Here is a 14,321-nt window from a genome sequence, read left to right on the forward strand (position 1 = left end):
TGAGATCAAAGAAGAAATTTAAAAATTCCTAGAAACAAACGATAATGAGCATACATCAACTCAAAATTTATGGGACACAGCAAAAGCAGTCCTGAGAGGGAAGTTTATAGCATTACAGGCATACCTCAAGAAGCTAGAAAAAGCTCAAATTAACAACTTAACCCTGCATCTAAAAGAACTAGAAAAAGAACAGCAAGTAAAGCCCAGAGCTAGTAGAAGGAAGGAAATAATAAAGATCAGAGCAGAAATAAGTGACATAGAGGCTAAAGAAACAATACAGAGGATCAATGAAACCAGGAGCTGGTTCTTTGAAAAGGTAAACAAGATCGATGAACCTTTAACAAGACTCACCAAGAAAAAAAGAGAGAGGACTCAAATAAATAAAATTAGAAACGAGAGTGGAGAAATAACAACTGACACAACAGAAATACAAAATATTGTAAGAAAATACTATGAAGAACTGTACGCCAAAAAACTAGACAACCTAGATGAAATGGACAAATTCCTTGAATCATATAATCTTCCAAAAATCAATCTGGAAGAATCAGAAAACCTAAACAGACCAATTACAACAAATAAGATTGAAACAGCTATCAAAAAACTCCCAAAAAAGAAAAGTCCTGGGCCTGATGGCTTCACAAGTGAATTCTACCAAATATTCAAAGAAGAACTAACTCCTATCCTTCTCAAGCTATTTCAAAAAATTCAAGAGGAAGGAAGACTTCCAAACTCCTTTTATGAGGCGAGCATAATTCTGATTCCAAAACCAGGCAAAGACAACACAAAAAAAGAAAATTATAGGCCAATATCCCTGATGAACTTAGATGCAAAAATCCTCAATAAAATATTAGCAAACCGGATCCAGCAATATATGGAAAAAATCATACACCATGATCAAGTAGAATTTATTCTTGGGAGGCAAGGCTGGTACAATATTCGCAAATCAATCAATGTGATTCATCACATAAACAAAAGAAAGGAGAAAAACCACATGATAATTTCAATAGATGCAGAAAAAGCATTTGATAAAGTCCAGCACCCATTCATGATCAAAACTCTCAGCAAAGTGGGAATACAGGGAACATACCTCAACATGATAAAGGCCATCTATGACAAACCCACAGCCAACATCATACTCAATGGGCAAAAATTAAAAGCTATCCCCTTAAGATCAGGATCAAGGCAGGGGTGCCCCCTTTCACCACTCTTATTCAACATAGTTCTGGAAGTCCTCGCCACAGCAATCAGACAAGAAAAAGAAATAAAAGGCATCCAAATTGGAAAAGAAGAAGTAAAACTATCATTATTTGCAGATGACATGATATTGTATATAGAAAACCCTAAAGTTTCAGTCAAAAAACTACTAGACCTGATAAAAGAATTTGGCAAGGTGGCAGGATATAAAATCAATACTCAGAAATCAGAGGCATTTTTATACACTAATAATGAACTGTCAGAAAGAGAAATCAGGGAATCAATCCCCTTTACCATTGCAACCAAAAAAATAAAGTACCTAGGAATAAATCTAACCAAGGAGATTAAAGACTTGTACTCAGAAAATTATAAAACATTGATAAAAGAAATCAGGGAAGATACGAATAAGTGGAGGCATATACCGTGCTCATGGTTAGGAAGAATAAACATCACTAAAATGTCTATATTACCCAAAGCAATTTATAAATTCAATGCAATACCAATGACTTACTTCAAAGACATAGAACACATATTCCAAAAATTTATATGGAACCAAAAAAGAACACGAATAGCCTCAGCAATCCTGAAAAGGAAGAAAAAAGCGGGAGGTATAACACTTCCAGATATCAAGTTATATTATAAGGCCATTGTACTCAAAAGAGCATGGTACTGGCATAAGAACAGGCACATAGATCAATGGAACAGAACAGAGAACTCAGAAATAAACCCACAGCTCTATGGACAACTGATATTTGACAAAGGAGGTAAGACAATACAATGGAGTAAAGACAGCCTCTTCAACAAATGGTGTTGGGAAAACTGGAAAGCTACGTGCAGAAAAATGAAACTAGACCACCAACTTACACCACTCACAAAAATAAACTCAAAATGGATAAAAGACTTGAATGTAAGCCATGAAACCATAAGCATTTTAGAAGAAAACATAGGCAGTAAGCTCTCTGACATCTCTCGCAGCAATATATTTGCTGATTTGTCTCCACAGGCAAGTGAAATAAAAGACAGGATAAACAAATGGGACTTTATCAAACTAAAAAGCTTCTGCACAGCTAAAGACAATAAGAACAGAATAAAAAGACAAACTACACAATGGGAGAATATATTTGACATAGCGTCTGACAAGGGGTTAATAACCAAAATTTATAAAGAACTTGTAAAACTTAATACCAGGAAGACAAACAATCCAATCCAAAAATGGGCAAAAGAAATGAATAGACATTTCTCCAAAGAGGACACACAGATGGCCAATAGGCATATGAAAAAATGTTCAACATCATTAATGATTAGAGAAATGCAAATTAAAACCACAATGAGATATCACCTCACACCAGTCAGAATGGCGCTCATCAATAAAACAACACAGAATAAGTGCTGGTGAGGATGTGGAGAAAAGGGAACCCTCCTGCACTGCTGGTGGGAATGCAGACTGGTGCAGCCACTGTGGAAAACAGTATGGAGATACCTCAAGAAATTAAAAATCGAACTGCCTTTTGACCCAGCTATACCACTGTTAGGAATATACCCCAAGAACACCATAGCACTGTTTGAAAAGAAGAAATGCACCCCCATGTTTATGGCAGCATTTTTCACAATAGCAAAGATTTGGAAACAGCCCAAGTGTCCATCAGAGGATGAGTGGATTAAAAAGCTTTGGTATATATATACTATGGAATACTACTCAGCCATAAGAAATGATGACATAGGATCTTTTACAACAACATGGATGGGCCTTGATAACATTATACTGAGTGAAAGAAGTAAATCAGAAAAAACTAAGAACTATATGTTTCCACACATAGGTGGGACATAAAGATGAGACTCAGAGACATGAACAACAGTGTTGGGGTTACAGGGTGGGGGGAGGAGAGGGAGGGGGTTGGGGGAGGAGAGGGGCACAAAGATCATGGCTTTTCAGCATTGGCCATATTCCCCCCTTAATCTATAGACAGACAGCAAATATTTACGTATGGTGTTCCCACTATAAAGACTGCTGTCTTAGGGACAAATGCTGACAAACTATTTCAGCAGTTCCTCCTTCTTCAAAGACTTATATGTAAACATAGAGCTCCATGTTTCATAGGACATACTCAAGCTCACTCCAGGCTTCCTGGTGCTTTAGCACAAGGGAATGCCCCCCCCCTTTTTTTTTTTTGTATTTTTTTTTTGTATTTTTTCTTTTATTTATTTATTTTTTGTATATTTCTGAGGATGGGGATGGGGAGGCAAGCAGACAGACTCCTGCATGCGCCTGACTGGGATCCACCTGGCATGCCTACCGGGGGGAATGCTCTGCCCATCTGGGATGTTGCTCTGTTGCAACCGGAGTCATTCTAGCAACTGGGGCGGAGGCCATGGGGCCATCCTTAGTGCCCAGGGTGGATTTGCTCCGGTGGAGCCTTGGCTGTGGGCGGGAGGAGAGGGACCGGGAGGGGGGAGAGGGGGAGGGGTGGAGAGGTAGATGGGCGCTTCTCCTGTGTGCTCTGGCCGGGAATCGAACCCGGGAATCCTGCACACCAGGCCAATGACTCCGACGGGTCTACCATATCATGCTTTTTACTTAAAAAAAAAAAAAAAATTTACATTTCTTTTGAAAGCTGATGAATAGGAGACACCAAATCTACCTTCTTTATTAGATCTAGCTAATAACACTGTTCTGTCTTTTTTCCAAATAGCTCCAGATATATGGAAAAGATTTATATAGGCGGATGGGGATCCTCCAACCCCTCAGCGAGATCTTCTGAGAATGGCTTTTAAGATACCTAGAGGCAGAAAAAGCCCAATAGAGATCAGGGGGAACTACCAGCTTTTAGGATACACCCTTAAAGGCTCCAGCACCCCAAAGGGGTCTCATAGGATGCCATCTGGGTCCTGCTTCAATAGTGGAAAGAAGGTCATTGAGCTAAAGCCTGCCAGGCTTACACACCTCTGCTGTGAGGAAACAGGGACACTGGAAGGTGGGCTTCCCCCTCGCTCCTCTAAGGGAGGGTTCAGTCTCTTCCAGGCCTGCTCCAGCCACCTATGACCTAACCTTGCCCAGAATGCTGGGGTTTGCCACTGAAGGCTGAAGGTGCCCAGGGCCGTCGACCCCATCTACGACACTGTGGACGAGCCTAGGGTATTTCTTCCAAGAAGCAGGTAAACTGATCTCATTTGCACAAGGGCCACTTAACTATGTTTTGCCTGAATAGTCAGGTTCTTTATTCTTCCCTCAAAGATCTCTGTGGTGGGTGTTGATAGTCCTATTTTCTGCTGCTTTACTTAATATATAGTGTTTCCTTTATTCCTCCTACCTCAATGCCCCACTCATATTTCAGGCTTGGACCTACTCTTAATTTAGAGCTCTCTTTCCTCCTTTTGCCAACTTGTATTATGAATTTACCTTTGCCACCCAGCTTAGTGTATCCCAAGGTTCTCTTTACCAGGCCACAGTCACAGAGCTCCAGGGAAAAGCAACCTGGTCTCAACTCTCCAGGCAGAGGAGAACAGAAGCTCCATATCCACGCATGCTGCAAATGGCTTTTTCCAGTCTACCTGAATCATTACCAGCTAGAAGCAGCGGTCATTGGGACTTGGACATGAGCTGCAAAGTATAGAATGGTGACAACAATTCCAGTGCCATACGGACTTTTCCTGTGGGGAACTTTCCTGGACTCCTGCTCCCTGTGACAGCTCCTAACAGACTGAACTGTGGTTGGGTTGCATTTTTCAGGGATTTGGCATGGTGAGGGGGCCACCTTGGACTTGGGGAACATGTTAAGGACACTACTCATTTATGGATTCTTGCTGTATTGGCCAAGAGTTTGCTTAAAGGCTTTTAATCACTGTAAAAAAAAATAGAGGACTAGATGAAGAAGATGGGGCACATATACACCATGGTATATTATTCAGCTAGGAGAAATGGTGACATTGGATCACTTATAGCGGAATGGTGGAGTCTTGGTAGCATTGTGCGGAGTGAAATAAGCGAATCAGAAAAAAACAGGAACTGCAGGATTCCATACATTAGTGGGACATAAAAGCGAGACTGAGAGGCATGAACAGGAGTGTGGTGGCTATGGGGGGTGGGGGGAGGGAAGGAGGGAGAGGGGGAGGGGAGGGGGAGGGGTACAGAGAGAACTGGATGGAGGGTGGCAGAGGACGATCTCTCTTTGGGTGATGGGTATGCAACATAACTAAATGACAAGATAACCTGGAAATGTTTTCTTTGAATGTATGTACCCTGATTTATTGATGTCACCCTATTAAAATAAAAATTTATTTATATATATAAAAAAAAAAAATTCTCCAGTACTGCACACATGGGTACAAAGGTGTCTTCCATCCAAGATCAGGAAGACTAGGAAAAATGCTCTTTATTGAAAGTGGGACAATAAACTAATTCATCTGGAATATGCACATCTTAAGACAAGACTTGAACTTAGCAGGTTCTCTAGCTTGAGAGAAAATGAGTGACTTATCATAGCATCTTAACACCTCTGTTAAGACAAAAGCCAGTTCTCATTACTTAGTGATTTAGGTAGCTTCTCTAAAAGAAAAATCAGCAGTTCTACCTTCAAACACTGGAGCTGCCCCAGTGATAAGAGCAGAAGCCAAAAAACTGTCAGTTGGCCAGAAAGTCAGACTCTATAGTTGAAAAAAACTTAAGAGAATTAACAACTCTGAGCTAAGGCAAAATCTACTTTTATTTAAAGATCTGGGTCTGCTGCAATATTCTCATTTCTTTGTTAGTTACAATAAACTCTATACAGATCCCCGCCAACACACACACACACACACACACACACACACACACACGGGGTTTGCATAACTTGCTTTATCTTGTTTTTACTTAAAAGTCAATGGAGTTGTTCAAGTAAATGTCATTTGAGATGAGGGCAAAGAAACTATATTCCACAAAAGATTATTGTGATAAAGAAGGAAACCAGTTAGCAAGTGCAGTAGTAAAAAGGGCATCTGCTGTTGCTTGCACTGCCAGCTGGTGTCATTACACACACACACACATACACACACCAGTAAGCAGTCTATCAAAAAGCAATATGGCTTCTTACTGTGTTCTTCTCTCTCTGTAAGAGATCATTTTTTTATTCAGACATTGCAAGAAAAACATTTAATGACCCTAAGCTCTCTCTACAGTTTAGCTCAGTGTTCTTTTTGAAACTGTGTCCGAGTCTTGCAAATCACTATGGAGAGCTCCCTGTTTTGACCAGAGAATGGGAAACATTACTTAAGACTACAAAAACCCCACCAGATCCAAATGATTAAAAAAAAAGTTCTCACTAGAAAATGATAAATTTTCCTTTTGGATACAGAATGTTTTTCTTTTTCAAAGATATCTCTCTTGCTCAAAAAGTAAAGGTTTACCAGCTGAAACCTTCCAATATGAAAAGCTCGGTAAGCCTTGGAAAAGTCTGTTCCCACTGCTTCACCATAAATGGTTATATCTAGCTTTGTGGAAGTTGCCTAATTATAAACTGCAACCAAGAAAATGATGAGCTTTATATGACATACAGTTATCACATTTAATTCACACAACACAAAACTCTGTAGATACATCTGTACCCACTTAAGAGATATAAATATGAAGTTTAAGAGAGCCCGATGAACTTGCTCAAAAGCACAGAGCTAGCTGGTAAGCAGTAGGCAGGTTTTGAAACCGGAACTGACCTTTCCCACAGGGCCTTTCCAGCATACCCTTCACTGCCTTTGGCCAAGTTTGGGAATTATTCTGAGGCAGAGTCCTATGCTCCCAAAATTCACATCTTTCCAATCAGGATAATCTCTCACTACACCTGCATTTTTTTTTTCTGGTTATTATCATGTAATCTATTGAAAAAAAATTCAACATTCTTTCTCAAGCCATCAAGATTCTGTATAGAAGAAAAGAAATAGCACCCTGCAGGTGCACAAATCAATCCCACCCTCAAAACAAATCCAGCATTACAAAACAGATAGATTAGAGATATCCACATTATAAAAAGATTCATTTAAAATAGGATTTGATTTACATACTCCTTTTCCAGAAACTCAGAAAGCAATTCTTATGGCCAAACATGCGTGTCGCTGCCAAAACCGTCTCCCACACAAGACACTTCTCTAGTCAGCAGACTGCATTAGAATGCTCTCACAGGCAGTGTGGCTTCATCGCTGCAGAGAAGCAGGTGGGATCAACACCACATGGTTTCTGCCCTCTAAGATCTTAAGCTCATAAATTTAAAGCATGACAGTAAACAGGGGAAATGCAGACATCTAATAAACATGGGAACACCTCTAATTAACCACTGGGTGCCACACTTAACCAGGACAAATTTGAAAAGGAGAAGTCTTTAGTTGGTTGAAACACAGGATATGAAATGTAGGTATTTCCTGACAGATATATGAACAAGTCTGTGGAGAAGAGCTCATTTGCAGAGAAGCAGAGAGATGGTCACACCAAAGGCACATGAAACAAGCAGTCTGAGCAGAGGTAAGGAAGCAGACTCTCACCCTGAAAACAGGGTGCCCCATGGGTAGGTGAGTAGTGGTCATACTAAAAGATACCCTAAGCAGGGAGGGGAAGACCTAGGGAAGGTAATGTTCGTGGGCTGGATCACTAAGGAGACACTGATCTAGGATCAAGAAAACCACTCAGGAAGAAATTGTGCCAGCCCAGGAAGGGGACCTGACCCCAAACTCTTCCAATCAAGCCCCCAGAGAGCTCTAAGAAACGACTATTGAGGATGAAAACCCACAATCTCCTTTATAAACCCATGTATACTGCCCAAACCCTAAATGGCTAACCTCTCAGCTGACGAAGCTCTGCCCAAATCTTCTATCCAAGGCAAAAAAACCTTTACACTCACTGTTTCTGAGCCTCTGCCAAATTCACTCTTAGCTTAGAATAAGCATGATTAACTCAACCCCAGTCCTCTTTACCCAAAAAATGAACTTTTAGACCAAGTACTTTTTTCCTTCAGTGGGCCTTCCAGAATAAGGGCCAGGATTGGAATCAAAGGCAACCCGCAATGTCCCCAGAAGAGTCTGTACTTCCTTGGCATGGTAAGTGCTCACATTTGTAAGAGAAGTAAGAGCAAGGAACCTTTTGAATCCTAGGTTAACACACAGAGATTAACAACATACAGCATCACCGCAACAGCCTCTCAAATAATTATTTACTATGTATCTATAATAGGTACGGATAACCCCAGCCGCCAAAATTGCAAAACCCAAGATGACTGTGCACAAAAGGCTTATAATTTTCTGAGACCTCTATACATGGCTGCAAAAACGAGTACCTGAATCCTTTTATTCCCTTGGGTTAAGCTGCTATTATGAGTGAACAGAAAATGTTGATAATTATCACACAAGTGGGCACAAATGGTTAACAACCTTATCTTGACATTTTATGCAGCAATCACAACGTTATATATGACTTCTGAATGTACTCACATACCTAACTCCTTCACGGCAATACCAAGTCAAAAAAGAGAGAGGGAGGGGTAGTGATTCAAGAAGGGGACAGTGGAGAGCATCATCATCATCAGGGGAAAAAAACAGTTCTGAACAAAGTAAAAGCAGACGGATATTATCACCCTCTCATCTGTATCACTGATAAAGCATCCTCCATAATACGTTATAAGGCTTCCATTCTGCATTGTAATTCATTTTATTTCAAAAAGAAAGACCATAATTAAATTAGTGATATTTTTAGCAAAGACAAAGAAGGTAAAATTCCAAAGGACACCCATTGTCCCCAGTTGACACAAAGATTTAGGTATAAATAACATGTGATTTTCCTTCTCTTTGTACAGAACATTGTGTTTAGTTTATATTCAATAAAGAAAGGCAGTTACATTTTCAAGAGGGTATGAGGAACATGGTTTCCCCCTCTACCCCCTCAATTTAAAATAGGCACACAAAGCACTGATTTTTATTCTTAGGAGAAATCCCCAAACAGACCAATTGTGTTTGGGCAGGTTAGGGTATAAATGCTGACTATAAAAGAAACCTATTTAAATATTGCAGACACAGCTTCCAGGGCCTCGAGCAAGCCTTCTCTGAAGCAGTAAAAAGGAAAGAATCCCAATGGGACACAATCTAGAGTGGAAGCCGAGCTGTTTGTGGTAAAAGTTTAAAGGCTGCAGGTCAGATGGGAACCATAGCTACATTTTTTAAGTCAAAGGGGTAACCTGACAAAAATAAATATCCATTTCATTGCTAAGGGACAGTTATGTTACAGCAAACCACTCTGAGACCACAGGGCAATTTGCCCACCAATTAACAGATGGCTTCTAAAGAGAAATGCAAAATGGTCTAGCTCCTATGATTGCCATGTTCAATCTCACACGAGTGTCTCTTTCAAAATCATCTTGTTTAAAAATTGGAAAGATTAGCTATTGTAATTCTCCCAATTTAAAATTTACATAAACACTTTGATTTAGAAACCAATACTTAAAAGATTTTGCCTAGACAATGACTCAGCATACAAAAGTGATGTGGCCCTGTCCACATCAGGATCACAGTAAATGCACCACCACACCCAACTAGAGAAGTGACTTGTCTTTTACTCACTGAAGTGTATTTAAAATGAAATATTCAAACCATGTACTCCACAGCCTAGTCCAGCTAACCCCTGATGCTAACTCTAGACACACCGTTTCTACATGAACAGAGAAATACTAAACACAAAAATAATCTTTTCAATTTACTGTATTACCATTTTATCACAAGTACCCATGAACCTATCATAACGGGGTAGAGGTAAAAAGAAACTTAAGAAAGAGAGCCTCAGCTCTGGTCAATTGGATCAATGGTAGAGCATGGGCAAGCATGTGGATGTCTTGGGTTTGATTCCTAGTCAGGACACAGAGGAGATGTGACCATTTGCTTCTCTAGCCATCCTCCTTCCCCTTCTCTTTCTCTCTCTTCTCCTGCAGCCATGGCTCTATTAGTTCATGTGAGTTGGCCTGGGCTGAAGATAGCTCTGTGATCTTCCCTCAGGCACTAAAAATAGCTCAGTTGCCAGGCAATGGAGCAATGGCCCCACAATGCAGAGCATCTCCCCATAGAGGGCTTGCCAGGTAGATCACAGTGGGGGCACATGCAGGAGTCTGTCTCTCTGCCTCCTCTCCTCTCACTTAATAAAACAAAAAAGAGAGTGAGAGAGCCTCAACTTTGCTTCATCTTAAGAACTTTTTAAATGATGCTTTCTTTTGTTAGTTACTTAAGTTACCTGATTACTTGCTTATTGATAAAGTTGAGGCTCACTCTTTGTGAAGAGGGTATGTTTTACACCACCAGATTATTACTGAGAAGGATCTGATGTGGGAAGTAACAACTATAGATGGAGCTTCTCAGCTGTTTGGGCCATAATGAATGGCAACTCAGCAAACACATTTCAAGATTTGGGCAAAGACAGGTGGCAACAGGTATTTTATTCAGAAGAATCTATCTTTTTACGATAAGGTGTCCACTAAAGAAAAGGGGACTGGCCTGACCAGGCAGTGGCGCAGTGGATGGAGCGTCGGACTGGGATGCAGAAGACCCAGGTTTGAGACCCCGAGGTCACCATCTTGAGCGCGGGCTCATCCGGTTTGAGCAAAAGTTCACCAGCTTGGACCCAAGGTCGCTGGCTCGAGCAGGAGCAGGGGGTTACTCGGTCTGCTGAAGGCCCGCAGTCAAGGCACATAGGAGAAGGCAATCAATGAACAACTAAGGTGTTGAAACGCACAATGAAAAACTAATGATTCATGTTTCTCATCTCTCTCCGTTCCTGTCTGTCTGTCCCTGTCTATCCCTCTCTCTGACTCACTTTCTGTCTCTGTAAAAAAAAAAGAAAGAAAGAAAAGGGGACTGGGTGGTAAAGCATAATATGTTAAATGATACATCATCTATGAAAAGAGCTGGACAAAAGGTGCTCTCTAAGGGTTCCCCTCCCCATCTTTCCACCATCTCCTTTGTTTCACAAATAAATTCAGACCTGTGCATTAAAAATAGTCATGTTAAAGAGCTTACTATGCTATAAAAAGCTATACAGAATTCTCGGTATTCAATTACAAGTACCCTACTCAAATGAAGATCTTGTTAAATAGCCTTTCAGCTCATTCCAATATTCAATAACTTGTAGTGTAAAGGAGTTTCCTATTTTGTTGCTGACAATTTCTTCCATGCTAATAACAAAGGAGCAGGGAACTAAATAGTTATATATTACAAACTGATCTGCTTTATTTGGGGAAAACTTGAAAAATCTTATACTTCAGGTCACTCACTAGTTAACCCCATTCCCAAATATAATACAACCTATGAAGTCAGTGCTTACTCTAGTTCACCAAATATACACCATTTATTAATGTATTCCATTTATACCTAGATTACCATCTTATTTTCGTCAAGCAAAATATTTCTAAGCAAGAAAATGACATGTATCCTCTGTGACCAGGATTTGAGATTTTTACAATCGCCGAAGAAATGTTGTTTTCTGAATGCAGACTCTACAGCCTAATTAAGGTGTTGTTCAAAGATCTCTGTATGATTTCCTAAAACCTCGTCATATCCTGGCCAGGCCATCCCTGTCCCCACACCAACGCCATGTTTTTACTTAAAGCTACATGAAAAAATAGCCCATTCTAATCCTTTAAGCTTATATAAATACCTTAACAGACTGCAAGGTAAGCACTAAAATTGACTAGATTTTCTTACAGACATTTAAAGTTATGATTCTGCATCAGTAACTAGTTAGAAACAAAAATAGTGTAAATGAAGGTAAAATCAGAATTTGATCTTTACAAAGAGAACTCAAGACTGTCCAAAAAAATTGATAATGTATATTATTGATTCCATACGACACAGAAATTTAATGCCTCTAAGCATACCTATGTCCCCATGAGACTAGACACCAAAGAGTTTTAATTAAATGATGACTAAGTAGGCAGAGGGAATACATGTAAGTTATTCACAGGCAAGACTGTTTTTCCACAAGGCATATGAATCTCACAAGCTGCTACACACGAAAGGAGTCACCAAACATACTGACCTCTGAAAATTAAAAGTCAAAGACAAAACAGATAAAACATCCAGAAAGACCTAGTGAGTGATCACAGAAAATACCACTGCTGCTAGTCATCTCAGTCACAGTCATTCTTCAGGCTGTTCTTGGTCACACTTCAGAAAAAGTAACGACCATAAAACACAATAAAATGGCGGAGAAATCACAAGATGTTACCTGGGAGGAAAAATCAGTATCTGCATTGCACCTACTATTTTTGATTAATTATATCCAGACTTCGGTTTTTCCCCAACACTGACAATGTGAATCAAATATGAGTCAACTATTTGAAAGAGACAAGTGATTTTCTTTTCAAAATACACATATATACACACACAACCTCTCAAAGCAAAGACAAATTGCTTCACCAATAGCTTTTGTTATCCTCAAATATAAAATCTTTTGGCAAGTAAGTAGTCTGCTTTGGCAGCACAGCTATGACAAAGAGGTTCAAAGGTGAGAAAACTGTGACCTCACAGACATTGGGAAAAACATCAGAATGCCAACCTTAGAGGGCTACTGGCAATAAAGAGTACCCTACAAAAGAAGTAACTATTTTGATATATGTGAAAACACAATCTGGGGAGCTTAGTTGGTTAGAGCAGAGTTTGTTACACCAAGGTTGTGGGTTCAATTCCTAGTCAAGGCATGTACAAAAATCAACCAATAAATGCGTAAAGAGAGAACAAATGGTGCTTCTCTTTCTAAAATCATTATTTTTAAAAAAACTTAAAGAAGTAGTTTTTAAACAACAGCCCTCAAACTTCATCAGTATAGATAAAAGCCATTCCAAACAAATGAATAAAAACTACACCTTTGCCCTATTCCAGGGTACTACATCTGAAAAGCTGTGACCTCTAGAATGCAGTTTAACTTCTTCCAGATCACAGATGCTTTACAGAATCTCTTTGAGCATACAAGGTACTTTAAGGGACCAGAAGTTCAGGTTAGGATAACAAGGTGCGAAAGGTACTCAACTAATTGGAAATGTCTTACGACTTGAACCAAAAAAGGGCTCAATCTCCCATTTGGATTCAAATAACTTCCTAAAGGAAAACTCTGTTCTAAACAAGACATTGATGATGCCAGTATTGACTTTCAAAGGTATCCAGAAGATGATGCCTGAAACCTGCACCTTCTTTGACATGCCTGTTGGAAAGATGGCGAGCTCCAAGTAGAGACTTCTATGCAATTACAAGTTACCCTCTTATGGCTTAAAAAATATCAACAACAACAACAAATCAATAAGCTTAGTTTTGGGAGTGTTGAAAAGTAACTCTGACATGAAGAGATAGAAATGTGAGTAACAAAAATTGTTTCTATAGAGTTCCAAATTTTAATACAAGCTGACTCTAGCTAACTAGCTATAGAGAATGTATTAGAGAGGCACAGAGGTTTTCAGAATCAGTAGAGGTTGGAAACCAGGCTACAGAGAGCTAATAAGTATGATATAAAGAACCACCACCATCTCAGAGCCAGAACACATAGTCTGATGAGATGGGTCACCATCACTATCTCATCCCTCCATCACTTCCTTAAGAGTCCAGGTCCTGGGGAAAAAAAATACCTAATTGATTTTATTTCAGTCCCATACTGGCCCCTTGCTTATCCTAAGGCAAGAATAGAAAAGACCTTTCACTCTCCAACCAGCTACATTCTAGGAAAGAAAATTCTCTACTATAGAACAGTTCTAATAGAAGAGTGAGACAATTTTCTCTCAAATCCATAAAAAACCTTACAAATTTCTCCATACAAATTGAAAAAAAAGCCTCTCGCATTTCTGTTCAAATAAAAGCCACATACATCAAAGATTAACCAACAAAAAGAACAATCAACAAATCATTAGTGGACTAGATCATCCATGCATATATGAAACAAGGCTTTAAAATCTTAGCTCAAAAACACAATAAAGTCTCCCATGTATCACATTCTGTATCCCCTCCAAAGATGACTCCAGTAGCCAGATCCTTCCACTTCTATTTCACCTTAATAATAAAGTGCCATCATAAGAAGTTACATTCTCAGTATTTCATCATTCAGGGTCTCTTCAACAGATAGCACCTTGAAATCAAGTGCCCGACATGGGCTG

The 14,321-nt window shown here is 39.6% G+C and overlaps 1 protein-coding gene across 10 annotated transcripts in view; it reads right to left on the reverse strand.

Moving 5' to 3' along the window:
• ELAVL2 (ELAV like RNA binding protein 2) overlaps positions 1-14,321 on the reverse strand; it is a 165,727-nt gene that overhangs the window by 49,405 nt on the left and 102,001 nt on the right. The window lies entirely within an intron of this gene.

This window comes from Saccopteryx bilineata, chromosome 2 (genome assembly GCF_036850765.1).
Source record: "Saccopteryx bilineata isolate mSacBil1 chromosome 2, mSacBil1_pri_phased_curated, whole genome shotgun sequence".
Taxonomy (NCBI): Eukaryota; Metazoa; Chordata; class Mammalia; order Chiroptera; family Emballonuridae; genus Saccopteryx; species Saccopteryx bilineata.